At 40.2% G+C, this 24,014-nt stretch overlaps 1 long non-coding RNA gene across 8 annotated transcripts in view; it reads right to left on the reverse strand.

Moving 5' to 3' along the window:
- LOC141424198 (uncharacterized) overlaps window positions 1–24,014 on the reverse strand; it is a 154,987-nt gene that overhangs the window by 125,327 nt on the left and 5,646 nt on the right. For 5 of the 8 annotated variants that reach the window (XR_012449170.1, XR_012449175.1, XR_012449168.1 and 2 more), the window contains 2 exons: window positions 16,681–16,848; window positions 11,886–11,933 (listed from right to left, as the gene is read on the reverse strand). This is a non-coding gene — a long non-coding RNA (uncharacterized lncRNA). Of the gene's footprint in view, window positions 1–11,880; window positions 11,934–15,029; window positions 15,602–16,409; window positions 16,849–24,014 lie in introns of those variants that run through there. The other 3 variants (XR_012449173.1, XR_012449174.1, XR_012449169.1) reach the window with 3 other exon arrangements.

The following is a 24,014-nucleotide window of genomic DNA, read 5'->3' on the forward strand; positions in this document are numbered from 1 at the left end:
GGTAGGGTCAGTTACACAAAGGAATATTGTACAGTCGATAACAAAACAAGGCAGAGCTATGTATAATTGATTTATATACTTTCTTTTTTTTGCAGTGCTGAGGTTTGAACTCAGAGCCTATATCTCAAGCCACTCTACCAGCCCTTTTTTTGTGATAGGTTTCTTAGAGATAGGATTGGGCAAACTATTTGCCTAGGCTGGCTTTGAACCATGATCCTCCTGATCTCTTCCTCCTGAGCAGCTGGGATTACAGGTGGGAGCCACTGGTGCCCTTAAGTGAGCAAAAAAAGATGTAGATCAATGCTGTATATTTTTACAACCAGTTTTTTATAAAGACTCAGCTCACTATGAATAATATAAAATGATTTATTTTTCCAATGATAGGTATACTATCATTTGTGTAATCTTTAATTCACTACGTATTTTCCACATTTTAATACTTTCCCACAGTTTCAACACAATTTTTCCAGTGTACAATCAACAACAACCCTATGCTGCCATTTCCCATGCCCCAAGGCTGAGAACATATAATTTATGCTCTATAAATAAGAAGAGCTACAAAACACTTCGATTTAAAACGAGCTTTTATTTATAAAGGTGGGGCATCCATTGGCCTCTCTTAATAGAAGTAGCATTTTGAAGCCAGAAGTTGTGCTGCCTTCCTGGTTTGTTTATTTATTTATTATTATTTTTTTTATTATTATACTGGAAGAAGCACAAACCCTTTTAAGGACAGTTTATTTTTCTTTTCTTTTTTATTGGCACATCAAGGTCAGTTTCTTGACGCTCAGTGTGGAGTCTATTTTTCTAATCTTATCAGCATTTGTAGAACTTTCTATATCCTTAAATCAATCTCTTTCTCTCTTTTTTTTTTAATGCTAGCTGGAGGGAACTCTGCTGAAAGCATGAAGCACTGTCTCCAATGAAAAACCTTTCGCCATCCTCTGTCACAGTCTCCTTACTACCATTAAAAACGATGGGCAGCTCTCATTGTTATAATTAAATTTAGCCTCTTCATTGACTTTACACTTCCCATTCAAGTCCTATTTAACTCTTTTATCCTGTTGTTCCCTATTGTGAGGCAGGCAGCCAGTCAGACAGTGAGACCTGAGTTTCCCTCTTCTGCTGATGGTCTCAAAAAGAGTTCCCCTTCCCCATTTTTTAGTTGGAGAAAAGGGTGGTGAAGACCCTGCCAGAATAAGATGGGGGAAGAGAATGGGGTTGTTGCAAGGGGTCCAAAAATAGCCTCCCACCATGAGCACTGCATTCCAGAAAACTCTGGCCTCTTTCATGCTCCCCACAGCTCAGTCGACCTTTAAAGACTGGGAAGGGTGGAGTTAAGATGATGGTTGGAGTAGAAGGTGTGGTGTTTCAAACTCTTCAAAAGTTCCAAGAGAAGTGTCCTGAAATCCTCTTTAAACTACGGTAGCTTTTTTTCTCAGGCCTGACCAGCTGTACAGTGTCAGGAAAAGTTTCACTTAATACCCTAAGGCATTTCTATTCATGTAGAAAGCAGGTGGACACAAAGACATTTCATACACATGTGTTGTTTTCTGGATGGATATTCTAAAAGTTGGTGAAAGCGACTGGTACTTAGGAGGAAAACAGGGGACTGGGGAAAATGAGATTTTTTTTTTTCTGTCCAGGCTGTTCATCACTTCTTAAGTTTTTACTGGAGACCTAGACTGCACCCACCATAGTGTGAGAGAGGCAGCAGCTAAGGTGCTTCTTGTGGTGAGTCTGTTTCTCCAGTACTCTTTCAGTTTTGTGAGTTTCCCAATAACCTCTATGATACAGCATTTACTCTTAAGTACTGATCCAGTTTCATCCTACAAATTCAATCATTGAGTTTTCATAATTCAAGACGTTTTCCAACTTCCCTATGTTGTTTCATATCCAAATATTTTGAGATTTAAAAAATGTTTTCTTTTGTTGATTTCTTCTTTAACTTTATCATAGTCAGAGAAGCTACTTTGGATTAATTAAATTCTTTTAAACTTTTTTTTAACAATCCCCTCTTATTGGGTGAGGTGTTCTATGTCGAGTAGGTCAACTTGGTTGATGGTGTGTTTTAGTTCATCTACTTCCTGAGTTTTCTTTCTATTTGTTCTATTGAGAGAGAAGTAAAGGGTTCCAAATATAATTATGGATTTGTCTATTCTTTCTTTCAGTTCTATCAATTTTTGTTTCATGTATTTTGAAGATGTCTGATTAGAAGCATACTCATTGGAGATTATTATATCTATGACTTAGCCTCTTTGTCATGCTATAATATCCATCCATCACTAGTAATGATTCTTTGCTCTCATCCCTACTTTGCTCAATATTAACATAAACACTTTGACTTTCTTTTGATTAGTATTTGGTTACTATTTTTTTCTCTCCCTTTACTTTTAACTTATCTATGTCTTTTGATTTAAAGTGGGTTTCTTGGGGCTGGGCATGGCAGCACAGACCTGTAATCAAGCTACTTGGGAAGCAGAAACAGGAGGATTGTGGTTCAAACCCAGCATAAGCAAAAGTGGGAGACCTTATCTGAAAAACAAAATTAAGGCAAAAGGAGTGAGGGCGTGATTCAAGTAGTAGAGGGCTTGCCTATTAAGCCAGAGGCCCTGAGTTCAATACCCACTACCACCAAAAAAACAAAAAAGAATAGGTTTCTTATAGACAACATATAATTGTTGAGTTTTTTGAAATTGTAATCCAATCTAAAATCCTTTAATTGTGTAATTAGACCATTTACATTTAATGTAATTATTGATAAAATCTACTACCATTTTTCTTCTTGCTTTTAGATTTACAATTCCATTTGATTCTGACTTTGAAATTTTTTAAATCATGCATTTGCTACTTATTTACATAGGTAGATAGATAGATACATAGATAGATAGATAGATAGGTAGATAGATAGATAGATAAATGGACTGAATTTTGTGCCCACCCTCTCCTCCCACAATTCATGTGTCAAAGCTCCAAACTACAGTGTGATTGCAGTTGGTAGATAATTAGGTTTAAATGTAGGTAGGACCTGCCATGATGGGATTAGATCCTGATAAGAAGTGGAAGAGATGGGTTTCTTTCCTAGCACTAGAAAAGGAAAAAAAAAAAAAGACAATACAGGAAGAAAGACCAGAGTGTTCATGCATTCCATCTCTCTCTCTCTCTCTCTCTCTTTCTCTCTCTCACTCCCTCTTATTATGAGAGCACAGTGAGAAGATGATCTTTTGCAAGCCAGGAAGAAGGCCCTCACCAGGAACCGCCCTCACCAGGAACCAAATCAGCAAGCAAGCCAGTCCCCTGATCTTGGACATCTCAGTCTTCATAACTGTGCAAAATAAATTTCTGTTGCTTTTTTTTTTTTTGCTTGCACTAGTACCTTGATTACTGTGTGGCTAATATTTAAAAAAAGAATAATATTTATTATCATAACCATTATGAATATTATGAATATTCACTTTTTTGCTGAAAATACAAAATATGTCAGACAGAGAAGCAGAATAATTTAAGTACTAAATTAAGTTCAACCTTGATTGATTGATTTTAGCATCATTTCTGTAGTATTAAGAAAATGACTTACTCCAAGAAAAGCAACTTTACAAACAAGCTATCAAGGACCGTAGTACCTTAAATGAATTACTAAGTATAACTTATAGATGATTGTGTTTTATTTTACTGATTAAAGCATTTGAAATCTCAGTTAAAGATGAAAGGCTGGTTGAGAAACAAACCAATTTAAATTCTGAATATTCACTAGCTCTTTAGAGTAATGTGTAGAATTAGGACTTTTTTATGCACTCCTAGGAGCATATGTATCTCTGCATCTGTTTCTTTTCCTTATGTTAATCTTTTGTGTTGATAAATTCATTTCTGAGGTTTAAATGATTTTTATGGATTAGATCCCCAGAATCACACACACACACACATGCATACACGCACACACACACACACACACACACACACACACATAGACTTTTAATGGGGACATTAATATTTTAAATAAAGTTCTGCATAAATTCAATTGATGGAGAAATGTCCAAATTAAGGAAATTCTTCTATTTTAGGTGAAAAGAGTATTTGTGTGTTTTTTAGTTTGCTGAAAGTTTCATTCTTTGTTGAACTGTTCAAATATTTAACACAGTAATTTTTAATTATTCAGTTATTCACATGTGCATACATTGTTTGGATCATTTCTCCTCCCCCCTTCCCTTCCCTCCCCCCTCCCCCCTCACTTCCAGGCAGAACCTGTTCTGTCCTTAGCTCTAATTTTGTTGAAGAAAAGACAGAGCATAATAAGAAAGACAAAGCATTTTTGTTAGTTGAGTTCAGGTAGCTATACAGAAAGATTCCTAACATTGCTTTCATATACACATGTGTTACAAACCATGTTGATTCATCTCTAACTGATCTTTACAAGGGTTCTTGATCCCCTTCTCATGTTAACCTCTGTTGCTTTAAGGTTTCTTTATTAGTTCCTCTGGAATGGGGACATCAAACGCTTTCATGTTTTGGGTTTTCTGCCTATTTCTATATCTGTTGCTTTTAATAATCCACTAGTCTATGGTATTTTGTTCTGGCAGCCCAAGCTGGCTGGATATGTAGACATTAAGGGCAATTCTGTGAGCACTCAGAAAGAAAAGGGTAGAACATGAGCCAAATGTTGGTAGAAATGTGGATGTTGAAGTTCCATCCTGCTAAGGTTCTAGATGCAAATGAGGGATGTGTTATTAGGCAATGGACAAAAAAGACAATCTTTTGTATCCAATGGCAAAGAAATTGGCTGAACTGTGTCCTGGTGTTTTGTGGAAGGTAGCACTTGTGATCTATAGAACTTTATATTTAGCTGAGGTTTATAAGCAAAATGTTAAGGGAATCACTTGATTCCTCCTGACTTCTTATAGTAAAATGCAAAAAAGAGGAAAATAATTGAAACAGGAATTGTTAATCAAAAAGTAACAAGAATTTAAAGATTCAGGAATTCTCAGATTATCCATATTAAAAAATTTAGAAAACTTGTTCTAAAGAGAACACCTAGGGTATGGTCAAACAACCACTGATAAGGAGATTTGTCTGTGTGTGAACCACAGACCTAATCAGCCACATCAGCAGAAACATTGCCAGTTGGTACAGAAGGGGTTGGCAATGGGATAAAGGAAGGGAGGTTGTCATACTTTTTAGATAGTACATGGAGCTATTCAGAGGCACATTCTGTTCTTTAAGAGAGGCTAAGAATGACCCAGAAGATGGTTCAGAGATCTTCAGTAGTACTGCCTTCCCAGTTCCAAAGAGGGGAGGACATGCCACCTTGGCTTCAATAAGCCAGGAAGCAGCCAGTCAGAGCCTCGTGGACAACATCCCATCTGACAGAGTGTGGGGGGAGGCCTCTGCTCCACTGAGTCTGGAAAGCAGAGCATCAAACCAGAGAGGATTATTCTTGAGCCTTAAGATCCAACTTATTTGCCTTGCTAGGATTTGTACTTGCTTGGAAGTTATCACACTTTTTTTCCTTCCAACTTCACCCTTTTATGAGAATGTCTATCCTGTCTTCCTCATAATTAAATTTTGGAAACATATAACTTATCTGGTTTTATAATCTCACAGAGAAGAATATTGCCTCGGGAGAAATGGTACCTTGGATCTCAACCACATTTAATTTAGATGAGGCTTTAGAATTGATGTTAGGATGAGTTATGACTCCAAGTCAGTTGGGATTGGATGAATGTACTTTGCATATGAGAAGAACATGAATGGATTGGGTGGGTGGATGCTAAGGATAGAATGTTATGAACCAAAAGTTTGTGTCTCCCCAGAATTCATATGTTGAAGCCTGAACCTGCAATGTGATGGCATTTTGAGGTGGAGCCTTTGGGATGGAATTTAGTTTAGATGAAGTCATGGGGGTGGAGGGCTCATGATGTATAAGAAGAGGAAGAGAAAGCGGAGGGCTGTCTTTCCACAATGTAAGAACACAATGAGAAGGTGGCCATCTGCAAGCCAGGCGGAGGGCTCTCACCAGGAAATGAACCTGTCAATACCCTGATCTTGGACTTCCTGACCTCCAAAATTGTGAGAAATGAATGTCTGTTAGTTAAGACACCAAGCTATATTACAGTAGCACAAGATCAGACAATTAAACAGTTTTTGCTATTCTTTAAAGTAAGCCCATAGATTTCAAAAGAGATCCATGCAATGAGATTTATCATAGCATTATTTGTAAAATTGAAAAAAAATCCAAATTTCCATCTTTTGGGAAATAATTAAATAAATTATTATGCACCCATTCTGTGGAAGACTGTGCTTCCACTAAAGAAAATGTGATCAATCAATATATACTGATATGAAAACTGTCTAGCAAATATTCTTAAGTGAGAAAAGTTAGTTGTAGTACAGTATGCACATTATGAAGCAATTTATGTATTAAACTAAAACTCCCACCAGGAAATATATGCTTTCCTATATGCAAAAATATGTCAATCTGTCTGTGTGTATTCACACACACATGTAAATATATATGCTTCTAAAAAGTCTGAAGGAGACAAGCAGGTGGATATAAGGACACTCAGTGGGGAGCAGTGTAGGATTAGGGGAATAGGAAAGAGATGTTCTGCTTGAATTTGTATCAGTGTACTGTCTTAATTTTTGTCAGTGGGAATCTATTGTGTAATTAAAAAATAACTCATTATTATGATGAGTTGTGATTAGGATTATAGTTTGAAAAGAAAGAAAAGAGAAAAATGCATGTCAGGATATTTTTCTCTTTAAGTCTGATGTTTCACTCAGTTTATTAGGGACAGGAGATTGAGGTGGGAGAGACCAGATCTTCTTCTGCCTTTTGTCCTAAACAGCAACAATAAAAAGCATAGCGAGCATGCTGGGAGTACACGGTGTGTCTGGGGTGCGTCCCAGTGTATTTGGTTATGCTCATTCATGCTGAGACATTGCTTTTTGCCCATAAAAGGAGGAATTACAACATCAGACCTGGATTGTTTTCATTTCCAAACAGCCACAAAATGTCAACACAAGACTGTCAATCTCTTGTTCTCGTCTCTCTCACAAACACTCCCTGGATCCCAGGCCAGTCGTAGAAAACAGATGCAGGCAGGCCCTGTTTTGACAACACTGGAAACGCCTGTGATTAAGAGTCAGGATAGCATAAAATGATTAATGTGCTCCTAAAAGAACAGGGAGTGCACCTCCAGAGAGATAATTGGATGGGCGTCCCTGCTGGTACTCATGCACCCTACCCAAACAAGGGAACGCGTTCCTGCACAGATTCCTCGCAAACAACCCCTTGCTGAATATTTGTTGGGACATTTTCATCATGGCAAGGCAGGTGGGGTGCAAAGTTCTTAGAAGATGGGCAGAAGGGTTGCAGGATGGAGAAAGAAAGGCAAAACTCCCCTTCTATCATAGAATAAATAATCTTTAGACAAGCAATGAAATGGACCTTGGTACCTTTTAAAAAACCAACAGCTAAGTGTTCCCTGATTTTAGCAGCATCTCATGGGGTGTGACAGTTTGGCTAATTCTTAATTAATGAAAAAAGAAAAGCGTTATTTAGCTCATCACAACTGAATTAAGACTATCTTGAAGTAACTTTAATTAAGTGATCATCTATTTACCAAATACTTATCTTTTCCCTATAAATACAGTCTTAGTTGTCAGTAGTCTGAGGGTCAACTCACCATCTTATCTTGTGATGAAGGAACGAACTCTGGGACTGAAAAGCAGAAGACCTGGCTCAGTTCCCCTTTAGCCAAGGGGTCTTTTATGGGACACAGAGCCTGCCTGGATATCAGACTTTCTCATCAGTATCACAGGCATCTATCTGGATTACATGAGTGACCTTCAAGTTGTGAGTAGATTCTTCAGCTGCTTCAAGATTGTGGCATTCGGGCCCCACCTTTGCTTCAAAACTTCTTCAGAACTTTAACTAGAGCATCCATGCTTTGATCTGTTTGATTATGGGCTTTTTGAATAAAAGATTTTTTAAAAATAAAGTAAAAAGGAAAGTTATTCAATATTTCAATATGTCTTTTTTTTTTTAAACAAGTATCAGCTGGGTTCCTAGAATGTAACTGGCACTGTTTTAGGGAGGAGGAGACAGCATGGTGCAGATGCCACCTGTTCTCATGTGAGCATTTTGCCATTCCACTGGACCAAATGATCATTCCAGCATCCTGCATTTCCAAGACACATAAAACAGGTCCTGAAGCATGCTCAGAGAACCTTTTGTCCTTACAGTCAACTGTCCAGCTGTAACTGTACAAGGGCAAATAGACCAGAGGAGAACTTCAGAGTGGTGTGTTTTACTGTTGTATTGATGGTCAACATTTTGGGTCTGCCAGATCCTGTTTAGCTAAAACTAATTAACTATTCTGAAACTGTCTTAGTCTGTTTTGTTATTCTGCTATAACTGAACAGCTGAGACTTGGCCAGAGATGTAGCTCAGTGGTAGAACATTTGTCTAGCATGAGTGAGGCTCTGGGTTCAATTCCCAGCAGGGCCAACAAAAAATTGCTGAGTCCGGGCAATTTATAAAGAGCAGAAATATATTTCCTGCAGCTCTGGAGTCTGGGAAATTCAAGGTCTTTATGAGGGCCTTCTTATTGTGTCATCCTATGGTGGAAGGCAGAAGAGCAAGAGAGAAAGGGCAAGAGCTCAATCTCAAAGCCTCAAGCCCTTTTATATTTGGCATTAATTCATTTATGTGGGTGGAGCCTTCATGAACTAAATTCCACTCATCAGGCCAGCATCATCACATTGGGGATTAAGTTCCCAACGCGTGCTTTTGAGAGAACATTCGAAACATAGCAGTGCCTCAACTTCTTTATCTTTAGATGGAAGTAATAATAGTACTTATCTCATTGTGGTCTAGATAAAAATACATAATGTACCCAAAGTCTCAAGGCTATACCTGGAATTCTGCAAACTATATTAGGTGTTACTAGTTATCATGTGTTCTTCTTCCTGCCTTAGATCAGGATAAAGTATATGTGGAAAGCCCCAATAAAATGCATAATATGGAGCAGAATTCAGCATAAAATAACACTAAACTGGACCTGTAAGGACCTTCTCACTCACCGATAGCCATAATATGGTCTCCAGTGGAACCCAAGGGCAAGGCTCAATTAGTGTGAATCAATCAAAACAATTTTTATATGGTAGATGATCAGTAAATATTTATTAAATTCATGAACACATTCTACAAATGATATTTAAGGCCCTGTAGGTAGTTTTATACTTTATTTAAAGCAGTCACTGCCTGAATGCAGCTTTTTCTAAATTTTATTTTCAATTATGAAATATTCCAAGCATATAAGCAATAATAAGAGGCACCTGTGTGCTCACTATTGATATTACACAAATGTTGCCTCAAAATATTAACTAATTGGCTTCAAATAGTCTTTTAATAAATACAGTTATTTACAGGCAACCAAAACTCCATTCACATTCCTTCCTCTTGTCTAAGATAATCCTTACCTTGAAGTCTATGTGTACCATTCCTATATACAGTATGTGCCCATAAGCAACCCACTCTACTGTTTCATGTGTACTCATTTTTCTTTGGGGGACATTAGCATCCCCCCCAATTTTTGACTATTGCAGATAAGGCTGTATGTGTATGGAGTGTATGGAGTGAGATTGGGATCTAATTTTATCTTTTCCATTCTGTTCACTCTTTCTAAAGAATCTTTTTTCATGGTTTGGATTTTTCTTTTATGACCTCAATCAACAAACTATTAATAACTAAATTGGTAACCAGAATATTAAGTTATTTGACATTCTGAGGTTCCATTCTTGCTGTTTGTTCTATGTATGATTTTATTTCTTGAAGGATTATTTATAATTTTAGATTGTAAGTTCATATTTAGGAAAATGTTCATCTGTGGGCCTATGTACACTTAAAGGGAAATGTTTTCTTTTCACTTCTACCAGGTGTACCTGGTATACCAGGGTTCCAAGGGCAATCTTTAACATAACTTCTCAGCCTGAGTGTCTAAGACCACACAGGTATAAAAATAATCAGCTGAAACTGGTGACTGTAAAAATAGTCAACCTGAATATGAATTCTCGGGTGAACTTTGTCTCTGTTGAGAACTCTGGTAGACACAGACAAGTGTCCGTATGCTGATGGGTTTGGACCTTTTTCTCCTGATTTATTCTTTCACTGAAGTCCCATGTTTTGGAGTTTCAAGTTCATGAAAAAGTCTCAGGTTCCACTTTCTTTGACTGTAGCAAAGTACTTTACCCTGCTGTTCACACATAGACTATAATATTCAAGCTCCAAGATTAACCAAAACTTTTCATACCCATCCTCCCTACAGCCAAAGAACCACAAAAGCTCCCACACCCTCTGGCCTGATTTTCAGTTCCCTTTATCTATCTGACACTTAGGAGTTTCCCTTTTTTGTAAGACTTGCTATGCATTTGAATGGTTGTTATAATTTATCTTGTAGTTCTTTGTATTTGTAGTGGCAGAAAAAGGAAGGCTGGTTTCAGATAATCCAAACAATTTGTCAGAACCATTTCTGGATTCAATTTTTCTTTCATTCCTCTGTGTGTGTGTGTGTGTGTGTGTGTGTGTGTGTGTGTGTGTGTGTGTGCTATAAAGTCAAATTTCCCTACCCTACATTTGGAACAATACAGTTTGCTAAAAGTATCACACTTTTTGAGCACATGCAATATCTGTTTCATGTTTTGAGTGATTTGGGGATAAGTCCGATGTGTGGCTACTTTGGGGTTTGTGAAAGGCCGGTACTGAAATAGGCTGCTGATCATATTTATCTCTGAGTATCTATAGTTCTAGCCTGCTCTACTTTGGTGGAAACATCCAGAACATAGTTGTACTCATTTACCTTCCTCCCATCCTCCCACGAAGGACTGAGCTAGTATTCACAGAAAGTTTCATGGGGTCCGACCAGTGAGAAAAGCCAGGCTGAAGACGAAGTTGGCCAGCTCTGTGACACTAGGCCTTGCAAATTTTCATGGTCTAGACCATGGCCAATCTGGTCTTCAGCTCTCAGTTCTTCCTCCCAGCTATACCATCACAAAGCAGAAAGTGATGAATCCCACACACTGGAGCCCATTCTACCCACATATTAGCCATTTTGTATTTTTATTGCGAGCTTACAAAAATGCTTCACATAGATCAATTTGGGCTCTGATCAGTTGGGAAGGACACTGGTAGAGCTGCCTTAAAACCCCATGACTTGTTCTGCTGTGCAGTCATCATTCACACTGACTTGTATAGTGAGTAGAAGAATTATGGGTAATTGGCCTCTGGACCCAAAGCTTTTGTTTGTTTCACGAGTCTATTTTCACTGAGCCACATGTGGTATTCGTCCTCACGGGCTGAGAAATGCGGGTCTCTTTCTGCCCTCTTGCTCTGCTTTCTGAGCCCTCCTCCACGTGTGAGCCTCTCCCAAGCCCTCCGTGGTCTCTGTCATTGTACTATTTGCTTTCACAAGGAAAGTGCAGATCCACTAGTGCCTTATTAACAAAGCACAAAGCCACCATTTCTTGAGCTTTAGTAATTAGTCACAATCAGGGATCTCCATATAGAATGGTATGAACCATTTCAGTTCTATCTGGCATTTGCATTCAAGGTTATATTCTTCTTAGGTGCATCCCTCCTCCCTCCCTAGGAAGCCCAAAGTCACCTTACTTTCCTCCCTTCCCTCTGGAAAATCCTGCTACAGGTAGGAGCTCACCTCACTTTTGCTGCTGATTTTGCAGCAGGCAGCAGTAATATCAATGTGCTAGACTGGAGCCCTAGCATGGAGCTGCCACTCTGCAACTCAACCAGCCACTGCCTTCCTGATACTGCCCTCCTCTTCCAAAAAAAACAAACAGGTCCAGAGACACTGGGCCTCAGCTTACCTTACCTTGAACTTGGGATGATCAGTTGCTTCAGAACTCAGTTGGCCCTGTCCCTGGCAAATGGAAGAGAACCAATCAATTGGGTTTGCCTTGTGAAAACCAATTGACTTAAACTGAGAAATATATATATATATATTTTTTTTTTTTTTTTTAAGATGCTCATATTCGTGTACGTGAGGAAGGCTGCTTTTCTGAACAACTTTTGAATACCTGCCAAGAAGAAAAGTGATGGGTTAAATTTCCAAAGAAGTGGCCATGAAAAGAATGTGGGATTGAAAGATGTCACTGTGTGGTCATGGACATTTAATGTCTAAAGATGACACAGGAGAGAAGCCAAGTAGCTTTACAGCATCAGTTAAGGGAAGGCAAAATAAAGAGCTTCAAAAACTTTTGCCATTCAAAAATTAAATTTATTCAAAGGTACAATAATGACATCAGATTCTGCAATACAGATTAATCATGGGGTCCAGGACAATTTAGCTGAAGATGAAACCCTCAATGTTTAGATTTGAAGCCACTGCATTTCCTGATCATTTTGAAAAGCTGTTTTTGTAATTGACTCCTAAGCAGCTTTTTCTTGAATTGGCCCTTGTTCAGAAACTGTTCAACCCCGCCTTAAGTGTAACTGTGTTGTAAGAGGGAACAAGGACGTTCAGGGAAGGAATTCATCTCACTGAGCTATGCTGGAGACAAGAGAGAACAATTTTAAGTACCTTAAATAAAAGTGGTTTTTTTGTTAATTTTCACAAAGATATCCTCAGCATCTGACCACCACTATCCTCCAGACTGCCCTTAGACTTGTGTGCTTTTAAGACAAATCACCATAGGATACAGAGTAAAAACACACCCTAGTGAGTTGGAGAAATGATCAAAGGAAAACTATTTTTTTCTCCCACTCCTAACATTGTGTACATGCAAACTTTGGAATGCAGCATGTCTGGCTCTGTGTGGCTTCACCACATTCACACTAAGGGAACAACACGTGGCCCAGAGAAAGGGCAACCATCTTTCTTATCCACAGAATACCAGCCTGGTCTTCAAGGCTTATTTGAATAGTCAGTAAGTTTACAAAGGTTAAATAGAGCTTGGCAGGATTTGTAATTTAATGACCAACCTGCAATGCTTCCTTAGCAATTTGGGGTGGGGGAGGGGCAGGTGCCCTCCTCTTTACTCAGCCTGAGGACTGATGAAAATGATTGCTCTATTTTAGTCTAAATTAAATGGGGATGAGGTCTTGAAGTGACAGCAAAGTGACAGTTGCCCTTTCAGACCCTGGGTTTTAAGTGTTTTCCTGACTTTCAGAGATACCAAGGGAGAGAATTAGGAAAAGAGGAGACTTATTACTGTAGTGTCACGACTGGGAAGAGGAGGTAGAGATGATCATTTTTCCTTTGAGGGAAAAATGTATGTCAAATCAACGCTGAGAGGAACAGAGGCATGCTTTCATGCTGAGGTCTACATAAGATACCCAGATGACTGCCTAAGCACAGATGGGCCTTAGCACACAAAGAGCTATGGGTATATTCTAACGTGACGGGGCTAGTGTACCCTCTTAAGCCTTCACCATCTGGTGCTACTTTACTAATCTTTCACATCCTATCTGCTTCTACTCTCTGGAAATGCCTCTCCATCTGAAATGCTCATGCTGGGATCCAGGGAGCACACTCATGGTGAATATGACCTGTGCTCTGTCATCAGGGGTCTAGGATATGCCTTGTGGTCATAGAATTGGACCACCCTTTTGTCTAAAGAAGAATTTCTGAAATAAGAAAACAAAGTCCAGAGAGGTGAAAAGATTTTCTTGAAGCTGTTACACTAGTTCCTAGAAGGGCCAGCTTCAGACCTAGCTGCCTTAATTGTCTGTCCTGGGTTCCCTGCCCTCCAATGTCCAGACAGAGAATGTCCTGGGATCTAGCAGGAAAGGGCAGGTTCCAACTTCCCTCTCTGTTCCTCCTCACCTCAACAGTCCTGCCTCCTGCAATGGCTCAAGCCACTTCTAAACTATTTGAGAAAATCCATTAACTTTAACCAACACATAGTAAGGGACCTAGAACATTGCTAGGCCATGAAAACTCCTGGGCAGGGAGGAAAAAAAGACTAGGAGATAGACCCAGTCCTCCAGGTAGTGAAGTTACATCTCTGTGATGCAGTATAATTGCAAAATGCTCTTTGTGACTGTTACTTAAGGTGACAGGCATTATTTAATTTTATTTTATTTTTGAATTAACATACATTAGTAATACAGGGGGTTATGCTGTGATAATTCCATACATGCATACAGTGTACTTTGAACAAGTTCACCCCCTCCATTAAATTTCCATTTCCCCTCATTTTCCTCCCCCTTGACACTATTGTTTTAAGAGCCAGCTCCCCCTCTTGCCTGGTGCCCCCTAGGCATAATTAAGACACTTAGGCTCAAGTCCACTTTCAGGCATCACTATAGGAAAATGCAGACTTCATAATCATTTTTACCAGGGAGGCTGGAATGCAGGAACTCTTAGAAACACATCGTAGCATGGGTTGGAATATGGTTTCTTGGTGAAAGTTCTGGTTCACATCATGCTTTCCTCAATGTTTATTTATAAAATGTGAGGATTTTATGTGTTTTCAGCTTTAAAAAATGCATTAATAGCCTTTGGGGGCCTTGGACAGTATTGTTTATGTTCCTCTAAAAGGCAGATCTCTGAAAGATACTGTTTCTCTAATTAGAGCCAGAGAGCAGGCTGGGAAGAAAAGACTGCAAGAGCTATGCATGGAGTGGGGATCCCGCCGCAGCCCTTCTCCTTCTGGGAAGTGTGACGTTATTTATCAGTGCCCCAAGTGAAGAGGTACAGTGATGCATGGGAATGAAATCATTGATAATGCTGTTAGTCTTTGCAAGTGAAGAGCAAAAATCCCTGCATCCAAAACTCTTAACATTTTGGTCCACAAATAAACTGACCAGCTGCCAGTTGAGAAAAGTCATATAACTTTTTATAAGTAATTGATTTGGAATTTTTTTTTACAGGCTTTACTCATGCTGTGTTATTTCCCAGTGCTCTTCAACATGAGCCCTGGGGCTCACGTGCTGGCCTCTTGGCTGTCCCTCGTGTGCCACGCGTGTTTCTATGCAGCCTTTCCCATGCATCTTCCTACTGCTGGCACGAGTACCCTGTTCTCCCTCTTTCTTTGCTGTTGGCCCAGCCAAGCCTAGCCTAGCTCAACCCCGGCTTTCCCAGTCATTTTCCCCATTGGATACTGTCTTCGCTAACTCTGCCCACACTCGTAGCCACCTCCACTCACTATACCTGCTGCCTCTGTTTTACGCATCAAATGTCTCTCCCTCTTCTCCTTATGACGTCACTTCTTCCTCCTTTGGGGGGACTGTGCACCACCCACTCTGTGGGGTTTCCCAATGTACATTTCAAAAATCCCATTAATAAAACTTAGCACATTTTTTCAGTGGCTTCTCCAACACAGACAGAAAGGTTTGAGAAGGGGACTTGCTATAGGGCCTACCACTGTGCCCACCTTTTGCACCTCACTGTCTGCCTCATGGCGGGAACTCAAGGAATGGTTAAAGAAGGGACTCAACAACCAGAGGTCAGAGTTTTCCCATTAGCAAAAGATGGAAAATTTATTATTCAGGTAATCAGGCCTTTGCTTAGGTGGTTTTCAATGGCACATGTATGTTGAATCATTTCTTCTCTGTACTTCAGTTTGGCTGTGGTCAGAATGAGACCTGTAGAGTTAAAACTCTTCTTAGCATGGAAAATTTAGGAGGCAGCTGGGCACAGACACTGGGCTGAGATTTCATGGGAAACAAAAGTTGATGCCAGGAAATTGGGGCTGTAGACCAGAAGGCCAGGGTCAAGGCAGAGGAAATATGGGTGGGAAAGATCTAGCAGTGCTCTGAAAGCGAAGTCTTCAGACATTTAAAGGTGCTAACCTGAATCTTCAGGCCACAGTGAAACCACCCTCCAGTCCTTCTCATTGACTGCTTTTTGTTTACATATTTTGCATAATTATGCATTGCTAATTAGGACTGGAATGCATTCTCTTCTGTCCGTGGCTTCCCTGAGGGTTGTTTGCAAGAGCTATGAATAGCAGGAGGAAGGGGTGCTGATCTCTCCTGATCCTCCCTTACTTGACTTCCACAGTGGGACAGCCAATCAGATTTTTATCTGAAAACTTCCACACCCTCTGGGATGGTGTCTCAATTTTCCATAAACCATTTTGAAAAGGAAAACGAAGTCAAACATAGAATGGTCAGAAAAATCTCAGACCACCTACCCTCTGTGGTTTCTTTCAGTGAGCTGAGAGCTGATCCTGATAGAAAATGTGACGCACCTTGGTATCCCCAAAGTCCTTTTTGGTGCCCAGTTCTCTTCTTCCACTTTTACCTCCCCTCTTTTCTTCAGGCTCCCAGAAACACAACAGCTCTAATTCTCCTCTTAAATGACAGAGAAATAATGTGCTGTTCCTGATACGCAGGAATTTTCGCATGTTGAGGGTTCTTGGGGTAGAAATCAAAGGCGGACTGGAGCAGCAAAGGTCAGAAAGATTTTATTTGTAGAGAAGAGAAAGAAAGGACTGTATGGGGGCATGCAGCAAGACCCGGAAACTGGTAGACCTGTGGTCAGATTGGAAATTGGGTTTTACAGCCTTTTTTTTAATGCCCAAGGGAGGAGGTGCTTGTCTGGTGCGAACAAATGTTTCCTGGGAAGTAGAAGTGTCCTCCTGGCTAATTATCACCTTTGGGGAACACATGGACCTCCTGCAGGACACCCTTCAAGTCCCTCCTTTCAATGATCACCCTACCTGCTGTTAGGAATAGGGACGACAAAGTCTATTCAGTGACTACTTCTTGATGACAGTGGGCGATGAAGGGGCCGCAGCATCAGGGCTGACCATGAGAGGAGTCATGGAGAGGACTGCAGTAGTACGTCATTTTCATCTCCATCAGGGGCATCTGTAGTTTGATGGATTCTAGACGAGAGGAAACAAACTTGACAAGTAAGTTTAAAATGCAGGGCCCAAACACAAGAAAGAGAATAATGGCAACTATAAGCCCAGAAAGGGTAGGAACTAAGTCCTGGAGGGGAGCCAGGATTTTATTTGGTTCTATACCTGTGTGAATATCTGAGTTTCAAGGGACTTTTCCCAGAGACACTTAGCCTGTTGGAGAATGTAGTCTGCACGTTCCTCTATGGTGTCTGAAGTATTTATATATGTGTAACAGGAAGTATTGGCGATGGCACACACCCCTCATTGTTTAGCCAAAAGAAAATCTAGGGCTAGGTGTTGGTCCACGACCATGCAGGCAAGGGACGACAAAGACCTTTTCATGTCCTTAATGGCAAGGCCTACTAGGTCTGAGGTGCCCTCTACTACTTTGTTTAGGTTTTTTGTAATTACATGATTGGCAACCACACCATAGCTGATTCTAGCTAGGGCTGTAATCAGTGCTGTTATCCCTAAAACTATTAGAGTAATCTCTCTTTTGAGTTTAAAATTTTCCCTAGGTCATGGGAGTGTAAACTGTCAGGGGTCAGTTTAGGACAAGTTTTTGAGCTTCAGGCACTAGAAAGCTAACTGCATCTGCTGCTCAAAGACATCCTGGCCATCCCTTGGCTACTTGATCTAATTCTTTACTTAAGTAGCTCACTGGCCAGAGCCCACTCCCCAGAGTGATGCCCCAGAGCTGAGCTACCATTCCCAGGGCCAATCCTCCCTTTTCATAGACATATAATTGAAATTTGTCCTGTACTAGGAGACCCAGGGCTGGAGCTGTCATAAAGACTTTTTTTAACTGGTGAGTCTTTAGGTGTGGAATTTAGGGCCAGGGATTTTTCTAGGGCAGGAGCCCCCCTGGATCTCCTGAAATCATGCCATGTACATGGCTGCTGATTGATCTGTCCTTAAGACTGGAATTCCTTCTAAGATGTTCTAAGTGTGATGGTATTATTTCTTGGTAAGATAGTTTCTTAAGCACCCTTTCTAACTCTAAAGCACTAAGTTCAGAAATTTGGGGCAGTGAAGTACTATTTCCCTAAGAAAATACAACATCCCCTGGAATTTTCTTGTTTTTCCTTTAAACTTTACTAAATAGGAGCTTTTGAGAGCAGAGACTGGTATTATAGTTTGCATGTGCTTGAGTGCAACAGAATGCCTAACTAAAAGTTGCTTCAAAAGCAGTATTTTGGTTTTTTTTATATCCCCAATAGTAAGTTCAAAGGTAGGGTCTGTTCAGAGGCCAGATGAAGATGTCCAGGAGACAGGCTCTTTCTATCATTCCGCTGCTCATTCCTAGGTGTGTCCGAGTTGTCTCCTCTCATGCTCACAGCATGGCTACCCCAGCTCAAAGTACCATCTCCTCAGCCCTGCATTCCAGCAAAGGTCAGTGCTGCTACCCTTTCTGGTTTCTGTCTACCCTTTACTGGGAAGAAATCTATCCCGGAAGCTTCAGTACACTGTTCCTTGTAATTCATTGGCCCAGAATGAATCACATGGCCCCTATTCACCAGTCATAGTGCAAGGACATGGGATCTAGGTCAGGATTTTCCACAGGCTGAGCCCTCCCTAGATCAGGGGAGGAGCCAACCACATTGGCCCCAACACCTGAGCGGAGTAAAGAGGTACTGTGCTCAGTTAGCAAACAGCCAACCTGTCAGCCCAGATGCCATCTCAACCACAGCAACAGTCTTCTCAAGCTTTTGATCTACAGATACAAATCCAAGATGGCTACTCTCTAAGGCAATGGCAGTTAATAAAAATGGAGACTCTAAAAGCCCCAGGACTGCATTATTGTTTTTAATCAATGCCTTTGCAGAATTTACAGGAAAAGGAGTTGGACTAGCCTGGAAGAAAGTGATTTTATTTTAAGGCAAATTGTTTTGAAATGTTTTCATTAGTATAAAAATCATACCCAAATGTACTCTTCTTCTTAAAGGAGAGACTACACAAACTATATACTTAATCCATTCACAAGGGAGTACCTGACATTTTCACTGATGTCAGCTCTTTAGGATTTGAACTTGTAGTTATCACAATGTAATTTTTAAATTTTGCTCTAGATTCAAAGGATGAATATGGATGAAGGAACTCTGATGCCAAAAATACTTTTTCCCAATCTGTGCTAAATAGAAAACAATCTATTCTAAAAATAAACATGTATTTGAAAATGGTAACTTGTTGGGGTAACTAGTGGTATAGATGGAACAAGATCAGCCATGAGTTGATCAATTTGGGTGGGCACATGGGTTAATGATATGTAGAAATTTGTTATATTATTCTATTTTTCACAATAAGAAGTAAATAAAAATAAGGAACAAATAAAATGAGAAATAAATAAAAAGAAGGATTTTTAAAGCAATGATAGAAACAAAAATAAAAATTGAATTTCCTGCAAAATTTCCATAATGGTGAATAAATTCTTTCAGTGTATAATATGAAAGATTTAGTGTTTTGAAGAAGCAATGAAAAGTTAAAACAAATTCTCCAGATAGGTGAAAACTGTCCCACAATTTCAATTTATTTTGAGGCTCTAGGAGCATAAATGTTAGTAAATTCAATAGTAGTTGCAGTAATTCATGAATATATCAAATGATTAAAACTTGATCATTTGCAGTCAAATGCTCTGCCACTTAAAATTTGATCATTTGTAACACTAAGTTATACAAAGAAATATTCTATGGCAGAAGAAGGTAGTGAGAAGCCACCACCATTTTGGTTCACTTGGGTGGAAAGGGGAGCTCCAGAATCCTAGTCTCAAGGCAGGTTTAAGATCGGATCCAAGAATTGTGAGGCCATCAGGGTAAACTTACTTTTCATTAGTTCTCTAAACTGCTAATGGCATAGAAGAAAGGAACATGGCATGCACATCACAAAAGAACTTGACCTGAACAAGACCAAAGCAGCTTCCAACAAGAAGTGATGACAGAAGTGAGATTTAAAGGAAGTGGGGAAGTTAAGCTTGTCCTAGGTGAGGGAAGGAGAAACAGGGTGCTCAGTTTGAGTGAACAGCAAGCACAAAAGTCCTGTGGAGGGACGAAGCAGAGGTTTCCCTAGGGATCACCTATGGTCTGGGTGCCTAAGGGCCTGGATTGAGGAGAGAAGCAGGAGATGAGGCTACAGAGGGAGCAGGATCAGACCATGTCCAGGGAAGCAGAGGACCAGAGTGATAGGTGAAGGGGCTCTCTTTGAGAGGGGGTCTAGCAGGCCTAGCCCAAGAAGAGAGAAAATAGTAAGAGACTTGCCTTGATGTTTGGCCAGTGGATTTCCAGCACACAGGAAACAACCTGAATCCCATTTGGACTTGTTTCCTATGTATTGGGTGGTAGTTTCTTCCTGGCAGACCCATGCCATCAGTAAGGTTGTATTATCAGCCATGACAGCCAAGATGGCCCCCAAGGGAAGCTGGAACTTCCAGGGAGGGCAGGCGATGGCTTGGCCAGGGTCATTCCTAGGTGAGGCCAGAATCTGGAGCAATGGGTATCAGGCAACAATCAGAATGTCCTCTGCTATGGAGCTTGGATGTGACTTGAAGGTGATTGCATGTGGTAGTGAGTGCCAAAGGGAAACCTGGATTTGTTCTTTGTTTAGCTAGGAAAAGGGTGATATTAGAAAACTGAAGAGCCACACAACAGTTGGGTGACAATAATTTTGAGTTGTGTTTCTTTTATTCTGTGCTTTTTTTTTTTTGTATTTGCTGGGGAGAAAAGTAATAAAACAGTTTTAGGATTTATTTCCTCTTGGCTCTGGAGTCCGTTTGCTTTTCTTCTCTTTTATATGCAAGATCATTTGCTAGGCCCTCCACAGCAGAGGAATTCCTGGTGTAAAAAAGTGGTGTGAGGATTGTGGAGTAATTATTCTGAGCCAGAAGAGGAGGCTAATGGGCCCACTGGGAGTGACCTTTCCTGGCTAGGGCACTAACAGCTGGCCCGATGTGCACATTAGTTATAAAATGTCTCCAGAGAGAGATGGTGACTGATGCCCCAGAGGAGGAGAAGGAAAAACGATGCAAAATCTGAGAATGTTGGCACTGATGAAACCTTTGGGTCTTTGAGCACAACCTCTTCCCCTGGCAGCTGAGGACAATAAGGCTAGGAGAGTTGTGTGTGAGTGAAGGTCACAGCCGGTCAATGGCAGAGCAGGGACAAGACCCCAGTTCTGAGAGTCTCCTTCTTTGTTTCTTCTACAGAGCACAGGTTGCGTTAGGGAACCACAGGAGTCTGTAAATCCCTATACAGCTTAGAACTCCTTCTTCCAATGGCCCCATAAAACCTGGGGCTTTGTTTCCTCTTCTACACAACACAACGAGGAAACTGAAAAGTTGAACCAACTTGTAACACCCAGAAAGAGAGAAGCTACACCCTGAAGAAAAATCAGGGGGAATTGAGACTGCTATAAACTAACTTGGGCTCCAAATGAAATCAGGATTCATTTTTAGTTTTTTTCTTGTTTCATTTTTCTTATCTAGTTTGGTGTTATTTTATTTTCCTTGGCTAATTGCATTTTAGAAGATATTCTAAGTCTTTTATGAAACAAGGTTGAATGGGCAAATAGGAAATGGAAAAATAAACTGTGGACAAGAAGGAAGAACAATGGTAGAATAGAAATATCATCCCTATTTGCATGGAAGTTGGGTACAGGCACCAGAGCCACTGGAGTCAAGAACAGCTGCTGGAAGCCTTGGTTTAATTCTTGTTTGCTACCCCCACCACACACACACACACACACACACACACACACCAAATTACCATTTTCCCAGACAGTCCTGTTAAATGTCCGTGCATGTCTGTGTATGTATACTCTACATACACTTAAAATATAGAACTAACTCAGGAGTTTGACAAATGAATGGAATAGGGATCAGAGAACAGGGAGAGAGAACATACAGCAAATGCAGCAGAGAATAAGAGCTATCAAAACAGCACCAATACAAATCAATAGGAAAAGACAGCTTGTTTAGTGGTGTGAGAGATATAGGTCACTATATTTAAAAAACAAAACAGAATCTACATTTCGCATCAACTAAAAGGAAGACTCCAGATGAATCAAAGACCTAAATGTGAAGTTTAAACCATATAGTTATTAGAATAAATTAGAATAAATTGTAGGAGAATATTTTTGTGGCTCAGAAAGGGGAAGGGCATTCTAAAAGCCTCTTAGTCATGATGGGCAGAGATAGAAGACAGGTTAGGGAAAAATTATCATCATCAACAAAATATTTACAATGGCTTAACTATGAAGAGTTTACATGGAGCATGGAGATTGTGTAAGGATTCCCACAAATCAATAAAAATTAGACAAAAAATTCAGGACAAAATCAGGCAAGGTATAAAAAGGTAAGTCATAGCCAAGCAGGGTAGAACATGCCTGTAATACTAGCACTTGGAAAGCCGAGGCAGAGAAATCATGAGTTTGCTTGTTTTTATCTTGAATTTTCTGCGAAATGTGAACTATCATATTATTAGACACAAGGGAAATGCACATGCAAATAAAATTTAAAAACAAAATAATGATGGGTCAAAGAACAAAGTTTTTCCTATATAATTTATGTAAAGTAAAAACATATACATGCAAAAACAGCAGATAATTTATAAGAAAGCATAATTTTAATGATAAAGATCAAATACATCAAGTGTATCCTAACATGGAGGTATGGGGGTTGAGTTTAAGAACTTCCTGGGACACATTTGGAAATGACACAGGAGCAGCTGTGGTACTACTGATGAGGGTGACATGTCAGCAAACAGAAGTGGGCATGCAGTCAGCCGTCTGTGCCTAAAGTCCAGCCAAACACACAAAAGAAAATAAAACCAATGCAGGATCTTGATTGTTTCCTTCAACTCTAAGAACTGAATAAAAAAGTAAATATTTGATGCTACCTTCATTGGGTGACCTCTTTTCCCTCTCTAGTCGTTATTCCTTATCAGCAATAGTTTGAAATAATTCTAATTTGGGAGGCAGTGATTGCTGTCTTCCATGTGTCACTTCTTTTTCAGTAGAAAAAGTGTCCTGGACGTGTGGCTATCTGGAATAAAGATGACATTTCAAGAGCCCCTTGCAGGTAGGTGCACCATGGGACTAAGTTCTGCTTACAGAGGTGTGGGGAGAAACGACGTGTTTTACTCTGAAACTTGTACATAAATGGACAAAGTGTAAGATTTCTTCCCCCCTTTTCTATCCTGCTGGCTGGAATGTTGGTCACAGTCACCAGTCACCTCCCAGTAGTATGTGGTTCATTCTGTCAGCTGGCAAGAATTTGCTATCGTATTGAATGAAGGCTTAAAAACTACCATGTATCAGATTGATCCATAAAAAATTGACATTTTTACAAGCCAAAAAGGACTGACCTTGGGCAATTTCATAGGGTCAATCAAATATGCTGATTTCTTTGCCTTAAGTATTGAAGTGTTCACTTTTCTCCCATCCTTCTGGGGAAAATGGAGCCCTCACCTGGGAGCTTCTTGAGAAGTCTAACTTTTTCAGTTTCTTCTGAAACTTATTTTTTGGGTAGTATGCCAGATGTATAAGCAATAACACCCTTAGACAATGGCTCTTGCTTTGTGATTCTTTTGAAGTACCCAGACACAGGATTCAAGTACAGGTCAGTATTTCAGATGTGGTCTCATGAAACGTTGATAAGGGAATGGTACAGAGAGATGACAAAGGCAGTCAATAAAAGCGGAGCGACTTTGCGAGATCCCACTGTGGGCAAGTGAGGTGTTCCCCACTGGGGAGCTCAGAGTCAGGGGGAAATAGCTGGGACTTGTTCCACTGGAGGAGCGATGGAGCTGCAGGCTGCTGGAGTGGGTAAGCTTCAGCTCCTCAGTACTTCTGGCTTGCCCTGGGCAGAAGAGGCTCCAGCCATCAGTCAGGCAGGCATGAGGAGACAGGGAAATTAGGCTATTTTTAATAAATATTAAAAGGACCAGACTCAGACACTGGAACATGGAAGTAAAAGCTAAAAACCAGAGCAGCTAGCTTTCTTCCTGCTCCTTTTAGAAGTTAAGTTACAAGGATAAGGAAACACAGGAGCTACCCGCGTCTGCCTTCCCCTCTGAGATGTCAAAAAGCTGCAAGACTCCAGGAATGGATAAAGGGACAGAAAAACAAAAGGCATATCTAGCAAAAGGAAGTCCTAACAT

The sequence above is a fragment of the Castor canadensis genome, chromosome 6 (genome assembly GCF_047511655.1).
Source record: "Castor canadensis chromosome 6, mCasCan1.hap1v2, whole genome shotgun sequence".
NCBI lineage: Eukaryota > Metazoa > Chordata > Mammalia > Rodentia > Castoridae > Castor > Castor canadensis.